Source organism: Chiloscyllium punctatum, chromosome 20 (assembly GCF_047496795.1).
Source record: "Chiloscyllium punctatum isolate Juve2018m chromosome 20, sChiPun1.3, whole genome shotgun sequence".
NCBI classification, from domain to species: domain Eukaryota; kingdom Metazoa; phylum Chordata; class Chondrichthyes; order Orectolobiformes; family Hemiscylliidae; genus Chiloscyllium; species Chiloscyllium punctatum.
Genome location: NC_092758.1, coordinates 3,942,015 through 3,955,483, shown reverse-complemented (window position 1 = coordinate 3,955,483; position 13,469 = coordinate 3,942,015). Strand labels below are relative to the sequence as shown.

The window sequence follows — 13,469 nt, the reverse complement described above, 5'->3', positions numbered from 1 at the left end:
CCCGATGCCTTTTAAGTACTGCAGTTGTACCAGCCTCCACCACTTCTTCTGGCAGCTCATTCCATAAATGTACCACCCTCTGTGTGAAAAAGTTACCCCTTCGGTCCCTTTTATATCTTTCCCCTCTCACCCTAACCCTATGCCCTCTAGTTCTGGACTCCCCCCAACTCAGGGAAAAGGCCTTATCTATTTATCCTATCCATGCCAATTATAATTTTATAAACCTTTATAAGATTACCCCTCAGCCTCTGACGTTCCAGGAAAAACAGCCCCAGCTTATTCAGCCTCTTCTGATTGCTCAAATCCTCCAACTCTGGCAACATCTTTGTAAATCTTTTCTGAATCCTTTCAAGTTTCACAACATGCTTCCTCTTGGATGGAGACCAGAATTGCACTCAATATTCCAACAGCGTCCTAATCAATGTCCTGTACAGTCGCAACATGACCTCCCAACTCCTATACTCAATATTCTGACCAATAAAAGAAAGCATACTAAATGCCTTCTTCACTATCCTATCAACAGTGACTCTATTTTCAAGGAGCTATGAACCTGCACTCCAAGGTCTCTTTGTTCAGCAACACTCCCTAGGACCTTACCATTAAGTGTGTAAGTCCTGCTAAGATTTGTTTTCCCAAAGTACAACACCTCACACTTATTTAAATTAAGTTCTATCTGCCATTCCTCAGCCCATTGGCCCATCTGATCATGGTCCTATTATAATTTGAGGTAACCTGCTTCGCTGTCCAATTTTGGTGTCATCTGCAAACTTACTGACTGTATCTCACATCCAAATTATTTATATCAATGATGTAAAGTAGTGGACAGCACAAATCCTTGTGGCATTTCACTGGTCACAGGCCTCCAGTCTGAAAAGCAACCCTCCATCATCACCCTCTGTCTTCTGCCTTTGAGCCAGTTGTGTAGCCAAATGGCTAATTCTGCCTGCATTCCACGAGGTGTAACTTTGCTAACCTATCTCCCATGGGAATACCTTACTGAAGTCCATATAAATCACATCCTCTGCTCTGCCCTCATCAATCCTCTTTGTTACTGCTTCAAAAAACTCAATCAAGTTAGTCCCTAATCAGTCTTTGGCTTTCCAAATACATGTAAATCCTGTCCCAACAACTTGCCCACCACCGACATCCGGCTCACCGGTCTGAAAAGTTCCCTGGCTCTTCCTTACCACCTTTCTTAAATAATGGCACCACATTCGCCAACCTCCAAATCTTTCCGGCACCTCACCCTGTGACTATCGATGATAGAAATATCTCGGCAAGGGGCCCAGAAATCACACCCCTAGCTTCCCACAGGGTTCTGGGTACACCTGATCAGATGCTGAGGAGTTATCCACTTTTTTGCATTTCAAGACACTCAGCACCTCCACCTCTGCAATACGTACATATTTCAAGATGTCACCATCCATTTCCCCACATTATATATCTTCCAGGTCCTTCTCCACAGTAAATACTGGTGCAGATTACTTGTTGAGTATCTCCCCCATCTCTTGAGGCTCCATACATAGGCTGCCTTGCTGAGCTTTGAGGGGCCTAGTCTGTCCAAAGCATTTCCAGCATTTCAGGATTAATATAAATATATTAATAGACTAATACTGATAACACCACTAGACCAGTGCCTCCCACTCCTGGCAAAATGAAACAACTACTCAACATTTACTGTGAAGCTGTCTCAGAATCGCATGTTTCAATAAATTCACATTACATTCTTCTCAACTCCAATGAATATTGGTCCAATTTCTCAGATTTTCCTCATTAGACAACCTCTTCATCCCATAAGTCAGCCAATGAACATTCCATGTCCTGCTTCCAATGCAAGGACCCCCATCTTTAAATATGGAAACCAACAGACCAATGTTATTTTAAAATTTCATTGCTAGCTTGATGCCAGTTTTAAAGGTCAACAATTGACTGATTAAAAGAAATAGTATGTTCTTTTGGATGTTTGTAATGGGTAGAGGAGAGTCTGTATTCAAAACGTGTGTGCTGGAAAAGCACAGCTGGTTAGGCAGCATCTGAGGAGCAGGACAGTCGACGTTTCGGACATAAGCTCTTCATCAGGAAATCCTCATCAGCTCTTCATCTCCTCCTCCTTGGATGTTGCTTGACCTGCTGTGCTTTTCAGGACCACTCTTCTTGACTCTGATCTCCTGCATCTGCAGTCCTCACTTTCTCCTAGAATACTGTCTCTACTCAATAAGCCCACACTTGCAAAACCCAAATCAAAATGCTGACTATTCAATGGAGTTCCATAATTCCATAACTCGCTGGAAAGCGCCTAGAGTGTTAATAGCTACATTAACAACCAATTTAAGAGAAGCAATCAAGTTCATTGATCATTTATGTTTGCTGAAGGTGACCAACATTCCTAAATAGGGGCACATTCTCTGCAAACAAAAGCATATCTGTTACAATGTGCACTTTTTGCATTTCTTAGAAACATAGGATGTATATATTCCCCATTGCTTTCTCCATGGCAATGACTGAAGCAGTCAGCTGAGTTGCCAACCAATCTGGGCCCTTTTTCCCTGTGGCTGAAACAGTTTGGATTATTCAAAACTTGGTATTCTTGCACTTGTCCTCAAGAATGCAAGAGGAAATATTACATCAACATGTCCCTCTTTTCAGCACCATGTATTAACAAATGACAAATGAGCATGTCCCACTTCCACACGGTTTTACAAATACGTTCCCTCAGGTCTTTATCAAATTCCTTTTGAAAATACTTGAATGAATCTGCCTCCACCATACTCTAAATGGTAACCACTTGCTGTGTGGTGAGGTTTCTCCTTCAATTGTCTTCGATTGCCAACATGAGTCAATGCCTTCAGGACAACAGTTGAGAAATGAAGGTGGTGGATGAGTCAGATCGATTTTCTGTTGGCATTATGCAGGTTGGAATGCTGCTTCTGACTTCCCGATGGATCCAGAAATGCAGCAATGTTTCTCCTTGGCTGAGATTACTTCAAAAATCATCAGAGCCCCCCATACCTCACTCTGCATTTCAGAAGCTCAAAACCTTACAGTGCAAATCCATAAAGCAATAAAACTGCTGATCTGTTTCTTTTTACTTATTATAAACTTGTTCAGAAAATATTTACCAGGATGTTGCCAGGAATGGAGGGTTTGAGTTATAAATCTCGGTTGGATACACTTGGACCTTCTTCACTGAAGCGTAGGAGGTTGAGAGGTGACTTTATAAAACCATGAAGGGTATAGATAAGGTGAATAGCAAGGGTGGGGAGTTCAAAACTAGGGTGCATATTTTTCAGGTGAGAGGAAAAGTTTAAAAAGGATGAGGGACAACTTTTTTTTATACAGAGGGTTGTTCTAGTGGAATGAATTGTCAGAGGAAGTGATGGATGCAGGTACAGTTACAACATTTAAAAAACATTTGGATAAGTTCATGAATAGGAAAGATTTGGAGGGATATGAGCCAAATGCAGGCAGTGGGACTCGTTTAGTTTGAGAACATGGTCGGCATGGACTAGTTGGGCCAAAGGGTCTGTTTCCATTCTATAGGACCCTATGAAACGTATAATGGTTGGTTAGCTCAGCTGGCTGGATGGCTAGTTTGTGAGGCTAACAGTTTGGGTTCAGTTCCCAAACCAGCTGAGTTTACCATGAAGATTTCCCTTCTCAAACTCTTCCCCTTGAACCCTCAGTATACACCACTGCCAACCATCTCTCCGTAATGACGGAACAAGTCTACAATCTGGAAGGCTCACAGTGACTTTACCCTTACAATGGGGTTATAGTCGCAGTGTTCAGTACTGTATTTATTAATGTCTTGCCAGACAATTTCAGAGGGCAATTAAGAATCAGTCACATTAGCAATACTTTAGAAGATTTGTAGCTCAGATTGACGATAAGTATGTAAGTTAGCTCACTGAGCTGGAAGGTTTGTTTTCAGACGTTTTGTTGCCATAACTAGGTAACATCATCAGTGAGAGTCTCTGATGAAGTGCTGGTGGTATGCCCAGCCTCTCTATTCATAGGTCTTGGTTTCTGAGGGAAATAGAACATAGAGCATAGAAAAGTACAGCACAGAACTGGCCCTTCGGCCCACGATGTTGTGCCGAGGATTATTCCTATTCAAAAATAAAATAATCTAACCTACCACCCCTCAATTCACTGCTGTCCATGTGCATGTCCAGCAGTCACTTAAATGTCTCCAATGATTCTGCTTCCACCACCACAGCTGGCAATGCATTCCATTCCATGCATTCACAACCCTCTGCATAAAGAACCTACTTCCAATGTCTCCTCTCTACCTTCCTCCAGCACCACTTGATTTTTCTAAAATGCAAATACCTTGAGCTTTTTTCCCCACCATTTTTTTCTAAAAAAAGTCCATTTTCCCTCATTTTTGTCTGCAGTCCAAAACTGAAACGATGTGGTATTTTATAGCATTGTGAACCGTGAGGAGGATTGCATAGAACTGCAAAAGAACAGAAAGATGTTGATGAAACAACAGAGAAATGGCTGACGAAATTCAAGGCAGAGAAGCATGGACTGAAAGATTTTGGTAGAAAGAATGTGGAGAGAATCTAAAGAGTGCAGTTCTGAAGTGGGTGCAAAGGAGATAGAACATAGAACATAGAACATAGAAAAATACAGCGCAGTACAGTCCCTTTGGCCCTTGATGTTGCGCCGATCCAAGCCAACCTAACCTACACTAGCCCACTATCCTCCATATGCCTATCCAATGCCCGTTTAAATGCCCATAAAGAGGGAGAGTCCACCACTGCTACTGGCAGGGCATTCCATGAACTCACGACTCACTGAGTAAAGAATCTACCCCTAACATCTGTCCTATACCTACCACCCCTTAATTTAAAGCTATGCCCCCTCATAATAGCTGACTCCATACGTGGAAAATGGTTCTCACTGCCAACCCTATCTAAACCCCTAATCATCTTGTACACCTCTATCAAATCTCCCCTAAACCTTCTTTTCTCCAATGAAAACAACCCCAAGTGCCTCAGCCTTTCCTCATATGATCTTCCTACCATACCAGGCAACTTCCTGGTAAACCTCCTCTGCACCCGTTCCAGTGCCTCCACATCCTTCCTATAGTATGGTGACCAAAACTGCACGCAATACTCCAGATGCGGCCGCACCAGAGTCTTATACAACTGCAACATGACCTCAGGACTCCTGAACTCAATTCCTCCACCAATAAAAGCCAGTACGCCATATGCCTTCTTCACCGCACTATTTACCTGGGTGGCAACTTTCAGAGATCTGTGTACATGGACACCAAGATCCCTTTGCTCATCCACACTACCAAGTATCCGACCATTAGCCCAGTACCCCATCTTTTTGTTACTCAAACCAAAGTGAATCACCTCACACTTACCCACATTGAACTCCATTTGCCACCTTTCTGCCCAGCTCTGCAGCTTATCTATATCTCGCTGTAACCTGTCACATCCTTCCTCACTGTCAACAACTCCACCGACATTTGTATCATCCGCAAACTTGCTCACCCAGCCTTCTAGCCCCTCCTCCAGGTCATTTATAAAAATGGCAAACAGCAATGGTCCCAAAACAGATCCTTGCGGAACACTGCTAGTAACTGCACTCCAAGATGAACCTTTACCATCAACTACTACCCTCTGTCTTCTTCCAGCCAGCCAATTCCTAATCCAAACCTCCAACCCACCCTCAATGCCATACCTCCGTATTTTTTGCAGTAGCCTACCATGGGGAACCTTATCGAATGCCTTACTAAAATCCATATACACTACATCTACCGCTTTACCCTCGTCCACCTGCTTAGTCACTTTCTCGAAGAATTCAATAAGATTTGTGAGACACGATCTGCCCTTTACAAAACCATGCTGACTATCCTTGATCACATTATTCCTATCCAGATGTTCATAAATCCTGTCCCTTACAATTCTCTCTAAGACTTTGCCCACAACAGAAGTGAGGCTCACCGGCCTATAGTTACTAGGGTTATCCCTACTCCCCTTCTTGAACAAAGACGTCACTTACCTTAAAAAACCAAGACCTATAAATAGAGAGGCGGGACATACCACCAGCACTTCATCAGAGACTCTCACTGGTCATATTACCTAGTTATGGCGACGAAGTGTCTGAAAACAAACCTTCCAGCTTAGCGAGCTAACTTACATACTTATTGGTCACATTGCTGTAGATCCAGAGTCACACGGAGGCCAGACCAAATAAGGATGGAAGATTTCCTTCACTAAAGGAAATTAGCTAACCCAATAGCCTTATCTGACAGTCACTGGTGGTTACATGATGCCAGTACGGCAGCTTAAATTCCAAATTTTATTGAATTCACATTTCCCCAACCATCCTGGTGGGATCTGAGCCCACAACCTCAGAACATTATACAACCAAAATGCCACAGGCCTCATCCAACAAAGGATAAATACAGTTAAAGGAAGGGAAGTCGATTATCATTCGATGACATGAGCTCAACCCATTTTATCTGAATTACAAAGATCTGTCTGGTGTATCATAGTGGAGTCATTACTCCTCCCCTCACATGATGTATACTCACTTTCCACAAAAAAAAAGCATGAATTGTGCCTTCTGCATAAAGACAATTGGAGAAGGCTTTCCACATAATGAGAACTCTGAGTCTTTTACCCAAGGCCAGGGCCTCAGTATTAACTTGAGACATCCACTCACAAGTGTTCATCAATAACATGCAGCTATTTTATACAAACTACTCACACAACAAATTCAAACAAGTCAATGGGAAGAGCCAGGGGATGGGGAATGGGGACAGACAACTGTCGAAGAGGAATTCAGGAGTTTGCTCTTCACACCAGTAGAAGCTTTTAGCAGCAATTTCCCTAATGGGGGGGGGCAAGGAAGCAACTGCTGAAGTCTTTTGTAGTTTCTGGAAAGGTGATATTACTGAGACCATGATATGGAGGAGCCAGTGTTGGACCAGGGGTGGACAAAATTCAAAAAAAAATCACACCTCACCAGGTTATAGTTCAACAGGTTTATTTGGAAGCACTAGCTAGTGCTACCAAATAAACCTGTTGGATTATAACCTGGAGTTGTGTATTTTTAACTTTATCACTCAGACCAACTGAGAAGTGAAGAAACAATTGTGTCCCCTGCAGAATTACAACAATTCAATCCAGCCAGCCCCAGCCTCAGGCTGTTCCTCCTTGGAGAATGAAAGATGAAACCAGAGGGCTTGTAAGGACCAGAGGATCAAATGGGCAACGGTGAACCTGCAACACATTCTGCAGCTTGATGTTTGGTTGGGTAATGTGAAGTAGGCTGACAATTCTCTCTAATGTCCGTTCTGTTCACATTGAGCCTCCCTCTGTCCCGTGTCTCTGTAAACGCCAGAAGCCAACACTGACACCCAAAACCACATCCTTCTCCAATTCCATTTTCTGACCCCTTATTGCAGGTGGTTCTTTCAACAATTTATTTCAGTTACCCATTTATAATTACAAGAACAGTTGGTTAGTTCACTCTAAAGTTCAACCAACAACCAAAACAAAAATAATGCTCAAGACATTAACAGACTACCTTCAGGCAAACTTCCACCCCCCCACCAACATCCCAACCCCATCTCTGCCCCCACCCCACAGCCTTTCCTTCCCCAAGAATCAGAATGGATGAGGAATGACCAACCATGTTTGGTCACTGGGATGGACTGGGCACTGGTTACAACTCACAGAAACATGGCAACTCAGCCACATGGGGCAGGGCAGTGTCCCACTTATTTGGAACTGTGCAAAGGCTGCCATTTGTCCCAACATTCCTGGCAATCAATGGGGAAAGCCCGTCAGGACTCCAACTACCTGGGACAGCTATTAATGCAAGTGTTGGGCAGAAATGGGCTTGGGGGCAACAATTGTGAAGGTAGGGAGCTTCCTGATTCTGCTGAACTAGACGCATTATGGGAACATGGCCAGTACATCTCAATGCTTGCAAATCACAACAGGGAAAAGAACCAAGATTTAGGGAGCGGTGGTAAATAAGGAAAAGTGTTCTTGACAACTGACGGACTTCCATCATCAAAGGGCAGTCAATCCTCCCGAGGGGATCAAGAACATTGTCCTACACTGCTAGACTCCCCAGTTAGACAGAAGAACCACTTTCTGCCTCATCCCCTAACCTCTCCCCACCTCCTAAACCTGTTGATTTATCGCAATCTCCAGCTCTATGTGTGGCACCAAGTGAACTCAGCCTTCAGCTGAATATCTCTTAGTTACAACCAGAAAGAAGGGCTTGGAACATGATGTGGACTGGATCAAGTCCTGCTCCAGCAAATGGCCAGCTCTTTCTGAACTCAAGGAATAGAAAATGCAATCACAACTTCAAGGTGAACTAATTCCATTATAATTCCAGGTTCCCCACTGGCTCCCAGTTGGACCTTCTTGCTTGGAGGCACTACAGAATGAACTAGACCCAACTGCGTTTGAATACTGATCTCAAGCTTATAGTATTTTCTTCTGTTGCCCAGTTCTTACTGTGTTAAAGTAGCATTCTCGTAACCATCTCCCGATACCCAGCTCTCGGTTCAGAAGGTTTTGCTTGCGATAGCTGCATATATAGAAAAATAATCAAAAAAAAAAGAGAAAGAGAGACAAAGAAGAGGGGAGTAAGGTTCAAGATTTTAGAGTTTTTTTTCAGACTGACTGGAAAAGCAAAGTAGGAGGTAGGAAAGGAAATAACTGGGAAGTTAGTCAAATGGTCAATTCTGAAATGGAGTCAAAAAAGACCAGACATAAAAGCAGAAGGTGCTGAGAAACTCAGCAGGTCTGGCATCATCTGGGGAGAGAGGAGCAGCGCTCATGTTTTGATGGTTCCATCCTTTTCCAGCTCCCTTTAATTCTGAAGAAGAGTCAAACTGGAATCTGAATGTTAACTCTGTTTCTCTCCAGAGATGCTGCTAGACCTGCTGAGTTTCTCCAGCATTCTCTGTTTTTATTATGGACCTCCACGTCTGGTTTTTATCGAAGGTACTGGCTTTGGACTCTGGTCAGAGCTTCACTTGGGAGGCAGTCAGGATGATATTGTTGGCCTTGGGAACCCAAGGCAAGATGGGAGTGGGGCAGATGCCAAGGGATGAGGTGGAGCCAGTAGTTAGCAAATAAAGCCAGGAATTCCAGAATCCAGCAAAATCCAGTCAATGTGCTGGAAGGGCCATGGCTTTAGACATTAAGTGAGATCAGGACAGAGTTGGCTACCAGCTTTTCTTCCCAGCTCTCCCCCACCCACCGACCTCTGCTCCTGGTCCAATAGTGTGACCACCCTCACTGTTTAGATACAATGTGAAGGACAGTATTTGGTGGGCGGGTTGGTGAGGGGGTGTTGGTGAGGAATTAAGCCTGTGTTCATATAACTTTAGCAAGGACATATAAGAGGAGTCAAAGCACACGATAATTTTAAATTAAAATGTATTCCAATAAACAAAAAATTATTATTCAGCATGACTTAGACAGTACAGAGGAGACCTTTCAGCCTATTGTGTGTATACCACCAAAACTATATGATTATCTTCTCTAGACCCACTTTCCTGCACTTGGCCCATAGTCTTGAATGTTATGACATTTCAAGTGTTTACCTACCCACATTTTAAAGATTGTGAGATTTCCCACCTCAACTACCCTCCCATGCAGTGCATTCCAGACACCCCTATAATTTGGGGGAAAACATTTTTCCTCAAATCACCTCTAAACCTTTCAATTTAAAATGAAGCCCCCTCATTAGTGATCTTGTAATAAGTCACTCAATAACAAAAAGCTTTCTGCTGCTGTGATATTTAAAATTTGAACCTGATATGTATTCTGTCTCTATTGTAATAGCTCCTTACCACATCCCAGCATCTCCTGAAGTACATAAGGCTGGTTGCTTAAATCACAGAAGCTGCTTTGACCCTGCTCCCTTGAAGAGCTAGTGCAGGCACGATGGGCCAAAAGGTCTCTGTTTGCTGCAGAACAATTCTGTGACCCTGTTGCTTCAGCAGCTCAGACTGATAGAGTTTATGACTGAGTTTCCCAATGTGTACATGAATATCTGGGGGTTCTATCATCCTGTCAGCCTCTGACCACAGACTATTGTGAATAAAGACCACCGCAAGACCAAAGTACTTTAAAACCAGTTCAGTGTCTGTAAAGTGTGGTCATCACTGCAATGTAGGCAGTGCCACAGCCAAAGTGTGCACAGCAAGCTCTCACAAACAGGAACGCTATCGTGAGTAGATAATCCGTCTTTAAGATACTGTTTGAGGGATAAGTAATGGTCAGATAGGAATAGCAGTGGTCTTTTCTAAAGCAGTCCCTCAGGATTGTTTACTTGCACCTGAAAGAGTAGACAGTGTTTCCATTGAGATTAGAGTGGTGCTGGAAAAGCACATCAGGTCAGGCAGCATCTGAGGAGCAGGAATAATCAACATTTCAGGCAAAAGCCCTTCATCAGGGCTTTTGCCCAAGACGTCAATTTTTCCTGGTCCTCGGATGCTGCCTGACGTTTTCCTGCACCACTGTAATCTTGACTCTAACCTCCAGCATCTGCAGTAGGTTAGAGTCTACCTAGTGTTTCCGTTTGACATCTTAGGTGAAAGGCAGCACCTCTGACAGAGCAGCACTCCCTCACTGTTACAGTGGGAGGGTCAGTTTACGTTATGTGGTGTGGAAATCAACAGCACACACTTCCAAACAGAGGTAAAAGGTGTTATTCACTTGGCCACAGCTGACATGAGCTGGTTTGCCAGATTTCAGACACCCATGAGCGGATGGAGATCATCCAACTTTCTACCTCTACCATAAGCTGGACTGTCAAAGAAAAAAAGGTTTGCGAGGGTTCCCAACACCTGGTCACCATCTCGTGTTCCTTGCTGGGATGTGAGTAGCTATAGTGGGGTTGAAGAGATTGGGAAAGGGGCTCTTGGAGAGCATGCGGACAGGCCGGTGCTGTCATGCTAACATTGAACATCCCAATTCTGACTCAGCACTGAAGGGTTGGCAACAAGGTGAAGGGAAGTGACTGTGTGATGAGTACCGAAAGAAAATAGAGGAATGACGGCAGTGAACTGCAGTGACTGTTGGAAGGGGGCAAAGTGGGTTATGAGTAACTATATGAAGGGGAATAATTGTGTGAAGTGCAGCTACTGTGTGATGAGTCTTTCTCTGATGGGAATGACAGCTTTCATATACAGGAAGCTAAATGTGAGCAGGATTGGTCGAGAACAAATCTACAGTTTTGGAAATTTATGTTTTATATTTCTCGACTTGCCAGCAGAGTTTAATCTTCAATACAATGGTATTGATCAAAAACCACGAAAATGCTTCCTCTTCATCGTTACATGCCAACATGAAAATTTATGAAAGGACCAATCCCTCTCACAACACATAATCCCAGTGCAGGGCCTCTCCGTTATTTCTTTTGGCTTTTTCATTGCAAATCTCCTTAAGCTAGCTATATTTCAAAATCATTTTTCATTTTTTAATAGCCTGCATCTTTCACTTGCAACAGCAGAGTCCAGGGTATCTGGAGCAATGACCTGGAAGCTTATCTCCAGGTAAAGCTGGAACAGGCCACTGCTGAATGTCTCAGCTAAAGACTGCAATTCCAAGACTTAAGACTTGTTGTTGCGTTGGGTGTTCCAGGCTGTCCTCTCTATTCATTTAATTTAATATCACGCATCATGAGATCAGTGATCCTCCACATTTCAGCCACTTGACCTTTCCTCATTCTGGCCGTTTCATCATTAGCAACTGTGCTTTCAGCTGTTCAAATCCTGAACCCTGAAATTTCTTGCTTAAACCACTCTGCATCTCAATCTTGCTTTCTTCCTTTAAACACTAATTTAACATAGAAACATAAAAACTCAGGGCAGGAGTGGGCCATTCAGCCCTTTGAGCCTGCTCCTCCATTCAATATGATCACTGCTGATCCTCCAATTCAGACCCCTGTTTCAACTTTCTCGCCACATTTAATATCAAAAAGAATATATTCATTGACTTGGCCTCCACAGCTTTCTGTAGTAGAAAATTCCACAGATTGGCCACCTTTTGAGTGGAGACATTTGTCCTCATCTCAATCAGTGACCCAAAGTATGCTTTGGCTCATACAGTCATAGAGATGTACAGCACGGAAACAGACCCTTCAACCAGCACATCCATGCCGACCAGATATTCTAACTTAATCTAGTCCCATTTGCCAGCACTTGGCCCATATCCCTCTCAACCCTTCCTATTCATATACCCATTCAGACACCTTTTAAATGCTGTAATTGTCCCAGCTTCCATGACTTCCTCTGGCAGCTCATTCCATACACGCACCACCCTCTGCATTAAAACATTGCCCCATAGATCCCTTTTAAATTATTCCCCTCTCACCCTAAACCTATGCCTTCTAGTTCTGGACACCCCCCCCCCCCCGCCCCAGGGAAAAGACCTTGTCCATTTATCCTCTCCATGCCCCTCATGATTTTATAAAACTCTTTAAGGTCAACCTTCAGCCTCCAACACTCCAGAGGGAAAACAACCCCAGCTAATTCAGCCTCTCCCTATAGCTCAAATCCTTCAACCTTGGCAATATCCTTGTAAATCTTTTCTGAACCCTCTCAAGTTTCAACAACATCGTTCCAATAGGACGGAGACCAGAATTGCACGCAATATTTCAAAAGTGGCCGAACCAATGTCCTGTACAGCCACAACATAACCTTATACACAATTCTGTGAGCAATAAAGGAAAGACTACACTGTCAAAATGTCTCCTCATTTGATGTCAATTGTTCTCTGTCAAGAATTTCAGGCCTTCTAAGAACAAACCGCTCTTTTTCACTATCTCACTGTCATGGATCTTCTTTGACAATAGAACTGTTGAAACAAACAATGGAAATAACCATTTGCCTTAAGTTTTGTAATTATATGGATTAGGTTGAAAGTGCATTTTCTCAGGAGATTTTGTGGCCCAATCCATTCTGACAGCCATACCGATGGGTCTTCACCCACCAACTATCATAGTTCAACTCTCAGGAGAACCCTTCCATCATCATCTCCATGCTAGCCTCTCTTCAAGGTTGACTCCAAGATTTCTACTCCCCCATTTTCCCTGTAGCCCTGCTAATTTTTTCCATTCAGATTGCATTTATTTCGAAAGTTACAATGATCTACCTCCAACACATTCTCAGGCAGTGCAAGCCAGATCTTAGCCACTTTTTGTGTAAACATCTGACGCTTAATAAATGCAATAGACTGTAGATGCTAGAGATTTGAAATCAAAACAGAAAGTATTGGAGAAGCTCAGCAGGTCCTGCAATATTTGTGGAGAGAGAAACAGAGTTAACATTTTGAGTCTAATACAACTCTTCTTCAGAAACTCTGCTGCCCCATCATAGTTACTGAAGACTTGCTTTTCTTTATATGTTAGCTCCCAGTCTCTTCTCATAGTCTCACTTTGCATGTACCCTTCTTTTTATCATTTCCCAT

General features: G+C 43.2%; 1 protein-coding gene across 4 annotated transcripts in view; it reads right to left on the bottom strand.

The window, feature by feature from the left end:
• LOC140491840 (protocadherin-1-like) overlaps nt 1-13,469 on the bottom strand; it is a 381,682-nt gene that overhangs the window by 63,294 nt on the left and 304,919 nt on the right. The window contains exon 4 of one of the 4 annotated variants that reach the window (XR_011963438.1): nt 8,502-8,574. The exons of the other annotated variants lie outside the window; for them this stretch is intronic. The gene's annotated coding sequence lies outside the window, so the exon portion shown is untranslated. The remainder of the gene's footprint in view (nt 1-8,501; nt 8,575-13,469) is intronic. 4 annotated transcript variants of the gene reach the window in all.